The following is a 12,350-nucleotide window of genomic DNA, read 5'->3' as shown; positions in this document are numbered from 1 at the left end:
GTATATAGATATGACTTAAAGCCATGAGAAGACCCTCAGACGATCTCATACCTGTTACACTCCATGCCCCAAAAATCTTACATAAAAAAATATTCCAACAAGCTGAGAGAAAAATCAGAGAATATGATAAAGTTACGCTTGAAAACATTCCTTGTTTCCTCGGACCCTTTCAAATCACTCGTGGACCCCAGTGGGGTTCACTGACCACAGGTTGGGAATCGCTGGCTTAAGCAAAGTTCTATAATTTATTGACCCACTAACTTTAAGATTCGTTACTTAACATTAGAATAACTTATTTATTGGGTTTTCTTGCAATGCTTGGCTTGGTCCAGAAATCAGAATTTAAAAAAGTGCCACGGTGGCTCAGTGCTAGCGCACTGGGAAACCAGAGATCCGGGTTCAAGTCCCGCTTTATCCTAAATTTATAACATGTCTTGGATAAGTCCGTGGTCCAGGCAATGCAGGGGTCTTCTCCGGATACTCCGTTTCCCTGTTATGTTCCAACAAATCCATCGTCATTCATTACGAGTGTAATGTAGATCAATCGTCTGTGGTGCACTCTGGATAGTCTCTGACGAACTAAGTAGTCTAAGCTTTCCGGAACTAGCGAATAGGAATATCCTGAACTAGCACCAACAGATAGCGCACGTGTACTATGAGGGATGCGCTTTGCGTGTGCATTTGTTTTTCGGTATATAAACATTGAGGATATACATAGTGTATTAGTATATCAAATACTCTTAAAAACAACTAAAAATGGCAAATTTTTGTTATGTTCCTATATGTAAAAACCAGGGAAAGCTTTTTGTCTTCAATCAGGTCCCGAAATATTCTGAATATATGCTTTAAACCTTAAAAAATATAAGTAATAAAATTGGGCCTCGAAAGTGCTAGCTATTAAATAAAAGTAACTACTTCAAGTAAGGAATTGTTGACTATAGTTTCATTTTGGAAGAGGAAAAAGAAAAATTAATAAAAACATATGCAACCTCGACAGCGAGCTGTGTTAGCTTAGATTATATGCAGTAGTTGTAGGAGTCTCCGAAGTTTACGCCTGCAGTAAACTCTCGATAAACTGGAATGTTTATTATCCAGGACGTTCCGTAGTGAAACCCATTTCGTGAATAATGTTTTTAATGTACTGTATCCTAATTATTAAAACCATGTCTTAACTTCAAATTTTCAAAACCATCCCACATAGTATTAAAAACTGCATGTCCTTAACCTACAAAACGCACGACTAATCGTGATACTACTGCGATCATATTATATCATTCTATTAAAAATTGCATTTGATCTTTCTGCAACTACGGAAAAAATACAAGGAATTCAATCTCGATAGTCTCTTCCCTATAAACACATTGGTGGCTGCACATCCTGTTTTTAGCGTACGGTTCTTAAATACTAATTATTAAAGAGGGCAATATTCACTTTCGACATATTTCCTATTTTTTTTATTCGTGCATATTGTTCTCAAAGTTATCGTTTAGGTTCATGAACATTCAATTTACTCGTATTTATAGTCTGCATACTGCAGATTTCCCCACCCATCTCGGGGAATCGCTCAATATTATACAGGTTTACGTTATTATTTATTGTAAATTAAAATAAATTATGAGGTAAGAAGATATTGAATTATATTAAATTATACTAGGTTATACAAAATAACTGTAAATATAATTTTGACACGCACAGAAAACCAACAAGCGGGAAAACGTAATCAACTGTAGCATATGACGAAACATAGCCCTACAACATGTTGCGCCGCATGGAACACTCCTGCCATCTGACGGTAAAACTTCGCATAAGATATCCCTATTCACGTACGACTCGCGATAGGATCATCTTGACTGTCTGCGCATGCGCGGACTTGGTTAATAAAAACCTAAATTAACCAAACCTAACCTTCGTATATGCAAGATGTGTAACCGAAGCACGAAGGGAACTTCTTGATTTGATCTGGAATGTACACGCGAAAGTAAATCCAGGTAAGGATTACGCTGCCACTGCATGAGAGGTCCGCACATGAGCCACAGCCAAACTGTTCCTGTCTCCTGTCTCTCCGCATCCAGGAGCCACGCTCGTAGAGTCGGGGCGAATATCTGCAAGATAAGGATCCTACCAAGGATAAATATAATTCCTGCCATTGCACAAAAACACATTAAAATGAGATTTTTTCGTTTTTATCTAGGGCAATCAGATTTATACTTTGTCATTTTATGTTTTCCCTTTTTAAAATTATGATTTATCATGCTCTTTATTACTTTTACATAAATGTAGCCTATTGCTTTTATAATACACATTTACGTATTTTAAAATTTTCATTGTTTTAGTAATCGTCCTATATGAAATATGATGAGGCAGTAGAGTAAGTGGACAGCTTCAAATACTTGGGGTGTACTATAAGCAGTAACATGAATTGCTGCCAGGAAGTCAAAAGGAGGATAGCAATGGCCAAGGAAACTTTTGATAGAAGAAGGAGCATCTTCTGCGGATCTCTGGAGAAAGAACTAAGGAGGAGACTAGTGAAATGCTTTGTGTGTAGTGTGGCATTGTATGGGGCAGAAACATGACATTACGACGAAGTGAAGAGAAGCGAATAGAAACATTTGCAATGTGGATTTGGAGAAGAATTGAGCGTGTGAAATGAACAGAGTAAAAAACGAAACTGTGTTGTAAAGAGTGGATGAAGAAAGAATGATGCTTAAACTGATCAGGAAGAGGAAAATGAATTGGCTGGGTCACTGGTTGAGAAAAAATTGCCTACCGAAGAATGCACTTGAAGGAATGGTGAACGGGAGAAGAGTTCGTGGCAGGAGAAGAAAATATCAGATGATAGACGACATTAAGATATATGGATCATATGAGGAGACAAAGAGGAAGGCAGAAATAGGAAAGACTGGAGAATGCTGGGTTTGCAGTAAGAGACCTGCCCTTGGGCAGAACACTATGAATGAATGAAATATGAGTAATCACGCACAAATATGAACGAAAGTAAAGTTTCTTCATAATATTATCACATCTTTATTATATCAATATTTATTTTTAAAGCGTTTGTTAAAAAAATACATTTCAAACTTCAAAGACCTTACTCTATATCTTGAAGAGAAAAGAGCTTTCTCATCTTTTCTGAAGCATGTATTACAAAATTACAAACGTAGGTATATCACAGAATAAAACAAACATAAACATAGGAAAGGCTATCAAATAACTTATATGTAGAAACAGGTTAGCTGACAGTTAATATATATATTGCTGCAATATTCCAAGAAGGTCTATTGTTAGAGGCTTCCTTTTAGAATCGTTTTTATTTTCTCATTCGGAATTTGTTATTACAACAAAGAGACAAGAAATTAAATTTTATACAACATGATCTATGATCTGCGTTTTTCATCTATGCTGTCAAATGATATTAATGATTATAGCACAGTCTACTATATACAATCACGAAGCTTGAGTTTTGAGGGTGCTAGAAACAATAGACTGTGACGGTACTATTTTGCATTGCCTGTAATGAGGCGATATTAGCGATCCTAGTGGTGAGCAACTACCTAATGTTTGCATATTTACTACGTATTGAGCTTCGCGACTGTATATACTAGACTGTGATTATAGTCTGTACTAAATTAAAACGTTATGCCGAGCTTTCATTTCAAAACTTTCCAGTCTAAGTAACTATTAATTTTACTTAATTTAATTTTAGCAAAATACACAACAATTAAATATTAAGGAGGAATTCTAAAACCAATGTTAATTGCCTTTTAAATGGCACCTCTATGCTATTCTATGATACTTAAATTTGAAAGACAAATTCAAATGTTTGTACATCTCATTCATTTGTTCTCACATCTTTTATTTTGTATCGTCTCCTGGCTACCTGGATTGTTGCTATTATCAGTTGGTTAGATGAAAACACTTTGTTTTGGTTAATTTCCTAAATTTTATTAATTAAATTTACTAAATTTTAATATGTTTAAAATGTATTCCCTCGTTGGCTAGACAATACAGCCCATTTGAAAATCCTCTACATAACACAAATGACATAAATCCAAACTTCGGCTTTTATCATTGTCTATCCTTTTTTAATTTTTAAAGAAGAGATTTAAATACACAACAATAATTCCTTAATATTAGTTTGTGTTACTACCTGAAATAACATGTGAATCGGCAATTATAGTCCCGTCGCTCTTATTTCCGGCAGCCAATCACGTTGCAGGTCGGCTACATTTAAATGTGTGCGTCTTGTCATTCGCTATTGATGATGTAATGAATTTCCTGTGGCTCGATAAATACTTAATATAATCGCCCGCCATTTTGGCTCTTTGTTGGCGTTCGCAGAAATCACACGAGGACGTTATTTACCACTCAATTACAGTGCGTTTGATTTATTATCATAGGAGCTACGACATGATAATGTTTAACGGTGAAGCAAATAGATTCCTCATCTGGTAGCTTGGGAACGAAAGAACAAAAATGGCGAACGATACTACATACCTATACTTTATAGAGCCTTCACTTCCTAAGACGTAAGCAAAGGGGAGGAGTCACACCGGAAATAACAGCGACACGACTATAGTCTCGGGATCGATACCCGGCCCGGGAACAATTTTTCCTTTGAAATCATTCATACTGTATTTACAGCGTGTTTGTTTCTCTGATGAGGCCGCCGTTTCAAACTTTTGGAATCGTGAACAGAAATGATTTTCTTAATTATCGGGCAGACAGTAAAATTATCGTAGTCGAAACTACAAGAAACGGCCCGAAGTTTAGTGGTTCGTACGTAATGATCCACAACAAAATTATTGGGCCTCTCTTTTTCGGTGAACGCATCATCACAGCCATCACGTATCTACATATGCTGGAGTTCTTCCTTGTGATTCAGTGGAATCATTTGGAATCACGCCAAGCAGAATAGAAAGGCGGTAATATAATTTCTTACGAAACCAACTGTACTCTCAGTGCCATTCCAGCTCATGGATCATGACGTCATGTATATTTCGTGCGTTTCAGACTTCATAGTCGCGAATCGGTGACCCTAGGCCGCAGTATGGTAATAACTAGAGTTGTGGGATTTAATCGAATAATCGAGTCAATTAAAATTAATCGGTTATACTTGATATTAATTATTATTTTGTTAATACAAACTCATACTACAAATTCCGACAATATTTCTCTCTCGGAAATTGCTTACTTAAAAGCACAATAGTACTGTTATTTTCTAACTCTAAATCAGGTAGCGTAGGGAAAATCTTTGCACAAACACTTCAGAAAGAGATGGAGATATGAGGACAGTGACCTAGTCTACCTCTATTGAAAGTTGAAACACAATGCGAAACCCTTATTAAGTTTTATGGTTTTCCTAGAAACTTCCACCTTGTTGTCAGCTCATCTTCCTAGCATATGAAATACATACTTTTCTGGGATTCGTCCCCCTCATCCCATATAAAATAGCCATGTCTACGCTGTGTGCAAGTGAGAGAATAACTATCTTCTTCCCTTTCTAAAATCTGGTAATTCGATTACAATAGGGGCCAGTCTTCTATTTCGACCGCTGTACTTTTGCAGTTGCGGTTTCTGTACTGAGTTTGTATATGAAGGTTGTGTGTTTAGTTTGATAAAGAAAAAACATAAGTTTTCTGTGGTTTGTGGAAAGTATAAACTCCATTATGTCATATGAGAATCTGAGAGCTAAACTCGGTGAAACGTTTGGATTTAAATTGAACGATCGTGGAGAAGTGCTTGACAGAAAAAAAAAAGTTTTTTCGTGTTTAGTGATGCAGGAAACATTGTTACTAAACGTAGAGCAGCACTTAATTCGGAACATGTGAATGCACTCACATGTTTAAAATAATGGATGCAGCAGTATTAACTGTAGTCCCGTCGCTCTAATTTCCGGCAGCCAATCGCGTTGCAGGTCGGCTACATTTAAACGTGTGCGTCTTGTGATTCGCTGATTCATTTCTTAAGGCTCGATAAATACTTAATATAATCGCCCGCCATTTTAGCTCTTTCGTTGGCGTTCGCAGAAAGCACACGAAGACGTTATTTGCGGCTCAATTATTTGCTGAATTGCATTGCGTTTGATTTATTATCATAGGAGATACGACATGATAATGTTTAACGGTGTGGCAAATAGATTCCTCGTATGGTAGCTCGGCAATGTAAAAACAAAAATGGCGAACGATACTACCTACCTAATACGTAAGGAAAGAGGCGGAGTCACGCCGGAAATAACAGCGTCAGGATTATAGGTGAGACTTATCTCAAAATTTCCCGGAGAAATTGACACTAAATTATAAGCCTCATTATAAACATGTTAGTAAGTAATTAAAATAGTTTTGTAATATAACGATACAATATATATAGATATACAACATTTAATACTTATGCTTATCACCGAACACAAGTTAAATTTAACAATAATTACAGTATATTAAAATATTTTTCAACTCGATCAAAACTCGATTAATCGATTAAATTCAAATAGTTGATCGATTAAATATTTTGAGCGATCAACAGCATTAGTAATAACCATAAAGCTTTTAATGATTTTTACCCATTCTGGTTGCCCTATTATTTATTTGCAGTCCATGATAGTGAATAGCGCAGTGTGGTACTGCGGAGAAGCTTAAAATCCCTTCTTGCTCTCCTGCAGCTCGGACAATGATGTTGAACTGGTCGATATGTATTGCGTCGTAGCTTATTTATTAAGCACATGTAGTTGCGTGAGCCGAAGGAATAGGGAACATAAATCCAGTAAGCTCAATCTGTCAAGCCGATATTTACTCAGTAGCCGGAAGTAGACAACACAACCATTACAGCGATGTGTCGATAGAAACACTACTAAAAATTAAGCTTGTAGACATTTAGGCCCATGCACTAGAAAGATTCTTATAAATTACAAACTTCTCACGCGGGAAACGTTTAATTTCCTGTAACAGTGGACATTACCCCTGCGGCTGCTTAGTGGCCAGACCTTCAGCCTGTCACGCAGACGGCCCGGGCTCGAGTCCCGGTCAGGTCCGGTATTTTTCATTGAAAATTCTATAAGACACTTTTAGCGGACAAGGTCGCAGTTGGGATTTTTCTCGGGGTTTCCCGTTTCTCCATATATTCCCCTGAACGCCGGCTGCGACGCACGGAGCCTAGGGACGAGTGGGGTTGCCTGCTCGAAGCCTGGATATGCAGCGAAACTTACAAGGGAACCATTCCTGGTCATGGTCCTTGAATTTAATGAAACTGCATATTTAAGCTAATTTTCGTTCGTTCGTTATGAAACGTGATGATCAGAGACCGGAACTTTGGCAGAATGCCTTTTTAAATGTGTTAAATCTATCTTCATTTTGAAAGTAAATCTTTACTAATTATATCTTTGTGATTGAAACGTCACAGTTTTATGTTGCCCTTTTCTACCTTTTTAAATATAAATGCCTAATTTACAAAATAATTTTTTTTGTCTTTATTTGATTATTTATCTATTATTTATTAATTCATTATTAAAATTACCTACAGGTGTATTTTAATTTATTTCTATAACCGCTACAATGAAAGTGACTTCACCGAATGTATATTATTGTCTTTCAGTCAGTTCATATTCTCTTTGCAACATTGAGTGCTGCCGTGCAAAAATATATAACATTAATTATCGCTTGTGTTTATTTGACAAGGCAACAATGAGTGCGGGTCTAACGTTATTTTTAATGGTTATTTTTCTTTCAGTTTCCATTGCGACGTTGTTGTAGCTAAAGTCCCGTCGCTCTAATTTCCTGCAGCCAATCACAATGCCGGTCGGCTACATTTAAACGTGTGCGTCTTGTGATTCGCTGATGCATTTCCTAAGGCTCGATAAATACTTAATATAATCACCCGCCATTTTGGCTCTTTCGTTGGGTTCGCAGAAAGCACACGAGGACGTTATTTGCCGTTCAATTATTTGCTCAATTACAGTAAGTTTGATTTATTATCATAGGAGCTACGACATGATAATGTTTAACGGTGCAGGAAATAAATCCCTCGTCTGGTATTCGGCAACGAAAGAACAAAAATGGCGAACGATACTACCTACCTAGACTTGCCTTCACTTCCTAAGACGTAAGCAAAGAGGAGGAGTGACGCCGGAAATAACAGCGTCGCGACTATAGCTAAATATTTCATATCGCAACATATCAGTACAACCAAACACAAAAATGCACTTTCCAAGGCTACTGGGAAGAAGATTTCTTTGCTTCCAACAGTAATTGCAACATCGAGACGAAAATCTCAATTTGCATTCGACTTACGTAAAGCTTTTCTTGCTGCCGAAATCCCTTTGTGGAAAGTGCAAGGTTTTTGTAATTGCCTTTTAGTGCGTATTTTAGCTATTTATAATGCCTTTTTTGCCTGCCTATTTTAGCTATATATAATGCCTTCTTGCCTGCCTATGTTAGCTATTTATAATGCCTTTTTTGCCTGCCTATTTTAGCTATATATAATGCCTTCTTGCCTGCCTATGTTAGCTATTTATAATGCCTTTTTTGCCTGCCTATTTTAGCTATTTATAATGCCTTTTTTCCTGCCTATTTTAGCTATTTATAATGCCTTTTTTGCCTGCCTATTTTAGCTATTTATAATGCCTTTTTGCCTGCCTATTTTGGCTATTTATAATGCCTTTTTGCCTGCCTATTTTAGCTATCTATAATGCCTTTTTGCCTGCCTATTTTAGCTATCTATAATGCCTTTTTTTCCTGCCTATTTTAGCTATCTATAATGCCTTTTTGCCTGCCTATTTTAGCTATCTATAATGCCTTTTTTTCCTGCCTATTTTAGCTATTTATAATGCCTTTTTGCCTGCCTATTTTAGCTATTTATAATGCCTTTTTTCCTGCCTATTTTAGCTATTTTTAATACCTTTTTTGCCTGCCTATTTTAGCTATTTATAATGCCTTTTTGCCTGCCTATTTTAGCTATTTATAATGCCTTTTTGCCTGCCTATTTTAGCTATTTATAATGCCTTTTTTCCTGCCTATTTTAGCTATTTATAATGCCTTTTTTGCTTGCCTATTTTGGCTATTTATAATGCCTTTTTGCCTGCCTATTTTGGCTATTTATAATGCCTTTTTGCCTGCCTATTTTAGCTATTTATAATGCCTTTTTACCTGCCTATTTTAGCTATTTATAATGCCTTTTTTTATTCATAATCCTTAAACTTCCGGTCTCTGCTCATTACACAGAATTGTTAGTGTGAAGCATACACGTAAACCAATATAGGACTACGTACAATGTCCTATAGTCGTCGCCGTAAATTAAAGGAAGTTCTTTAGAATGTAAGGTTTTAAATCTTAAAGTAAAATATCAGTAGCCTACTTTTAAATTATTCATACTGTCTCTCGAGAAATTACTCGTTTACTTCGACGCTTCCTATTATAAACCATATCCGCCAAAGGTCATATAGGCCTATATAAGGTTTGTTCTTGCAAGCAATTCAGAACGCATATGTACGAATTAAAATCGAACATCTTTCGACGCATGCGCTAGTTGAGTACGTTCTCAGAACTAGTTCAGGATTTTACGTTGTTGGAATGTTTCTTGAACTGTTCTCTAGGGACCTTCGGAGTATCTTCTCATATTAAAATTATATTCATCTCCCAAACTTAATGCGTTATAAAATATATCACTATTACCTTCCAAATTACTCATGCTCGACAATTTTTTTAATTTTAACCTGCCCAGTCTCGAAACATTTTAACTTCAACCTCAGATTAATCTATCTGCGCATGCGTCAGCAGTTCAGAATTCCCAGTTCCTGCTCTTAATCGAGAACCAAATTCACTCGTTCCGAACGAGTTCCAAAGCATGCTGGAAGAGGAAACTGGGAGTTCAGAATCGGTTCAGAATCAGTTAAAATCTTGTTGGAAGGCACATTGAGATACTGCGCATGAGCAGGCAGTTCAGAATCGATTCTGAACCGTTCTGGAACAAGCCTATTGCATATTCACATAATAATGATATGAGGTAGGTTATGGATGGATGGATTGGATGGTTTGAAACATGGGTCTAAAATAATTAACTACGGTAACTTTTTAATCCAACATTAATTTATTACTGCAGAGAGACTGCTTGATTATAGGATTACAAAAATGCTCCACAACTACAAATTTACCAAGAAAAGAACTCAAAGTTGTCCGCATAAAAGATGGAGAGAACATTTTTAATAAAAAGGAATACCACTTATACCCTTTTTGTAGTATAGTTTTATGTAATCTTACAATTTTTTGATTTATAAGTTACAACTTATAATTTCATAACTAGGCATTTTAATTTACAATATTTTAAAAAGTAAAAATATTTGTAATCAGTCCAAATTAACATGTACAGTTCGTGGTCTGAGAACGATGAATATTATTATTATTATTATTATTATTATTATTATTATTATTATTATTATTATTGTTATTATTATTATTATTATTACTTATTTATTTCTTGTTCTATTATTGTTCATGATAACGATAATGGTGATGATGATGATGATGATTATTATTATTTATTTCTTGTTCTATTATTGTTCATGATAACTATAATGGTGATGATGATGATTATTATTATTATTGATTTCTTGTTCTATAATTATTCATGATAACGATAATGGTGATGATGATTATTATTATTATTATCACTATTATTATTATTATTATTATTATTATTATTATTATTTGTTTCTTGTTCTATTATTGTTCATGATAACTATAATGGTGATGATGATGATGATTATTATTATTATTATTATTGATTTCTTGTTCTATAATTATTCATGATAACGATAATGGTGATGATGATAATGATGATGATGATGATGATGATTATTATTATTATTATTATTATTATTATTATTGATTTCATGTTCTATTATTGTTCATCATAACGATAATGGTGATTATTATTATTATTATTATTATTATTATTATTATTATTATTATTATTGATTTCTTGTTCTATTATTATTCATGATAACAATAATGGTGATGATGATAATGATGATGATGATTATTATTATTATTGATTTCTTGTTCTGCTATTGTTCATGATAACGACAATAGTGATTATTATTATTATTATTATTATTATTATTATTATTATTAATTTCTTGTCTTATGATTAATTACGTAAACGTTAACAGAAAAAGCTATCGATACTGAAGTGATAGCCTTCGTCGTCATCATCATTATCATTATCATAATCATCATCGTCGTCTAAAATCATTATAAAATGTAACGCTGACTATTCTCGCATCGCAGATTTTTCTGTCTTTCCTTCGGCAATCTCTGGTCTCATTTTACTTTTGGTTCATGTTGTAGTCTTCTAACATTCGTTCATTGGGTACCGATACGGTCCTTGAAACTAAGTCTATATCCTTCTACTATGTCGATTATTACACTTATTTTTAATTATTTAATTTTTTTTTTTGATTACGGATTTTATCCAGTCTTGTACATGTTTTGACCGCTTGTTGTAATGTCTTTGAGTCATATATAACTAGAGCACGGATTCTTATGCGAATACATATTCGATCCCTTCAATCGACAAATTCAGAAAGTACAAATCTTGCATATAAAAATTTAAAGTTAGGTCTTCATGCTTTTACGCATCCTACGGAAATTACATACTGTACTTCCATGTAATGCTACACCATATTACCTTTTTAAATTTTTATGAAGCTTTTGTTATCGATATTTAAACTCGTAATTTAATCAGTTCTAAGCGACCAATATTTCAATAAAAGATATTTCAGCTGAACACTGCTGAAGTGCTGACAGACAGTATTATTTATTTGTCTATGGTCTTAAGGCTCTTTAAACTTACTTTCACTATTACGCTATGACTAGATTATAGAATAAAACAGTATATAAAGAGTTAAACGCAAATATCTAAAATCGGATTCAGTATTCATCTGTGACTGTCGTAATTCTTTTGAGTTTCTTCCGGAAAATACGAAAGTATTCAAAAAGGTTTTGTTTAAAATTGTGCGAACTTAATTGCATGTCCACAAAAACTGTCGTACCATACGTAGCTAAATTTTCCATGAGTTTTCAATACACTGGAATGAATAAAAACATCTTTTTGTGAAGTGATGTTGACCAGAAATAAGTTTCTTTTCAACATTCGTTGATTTTATCCCTGATTTTTATTATGTTAATACCTTCACATTGAAAACTACTATTCAAGTGTTAGAAAATATCAGCAAAGAAGGCCAGTCTAAGAAGCCAAAGAGAATTGGAAAATAGGTTTGTTTATTCTTATTTCGTCTTGCACGTATCAGTAAAAATATCTACTCAACTGAAAAAAAAAAACTATTATTCCTCGGCTGTGATGAA

The sequence above is a fragment of the Periplaneta americana genome, chromosome 4 (genome assembly GCF_040183065.1).
Source record: "Periplaneta americana isolate PAMFEO1 chromosome 4, P.americana_PAMFEO1_priV1, whole genome shotgun sequence".
Classification (NCBI taxonomy): Eukaryota; Metazoa; Arthropoda; class Insecta; order Blattodea; family Blattidae; genus Periplaneta; species Periplaneta americana.
This window is presented reverse-complemented; position numbering follows the sequence as displayed.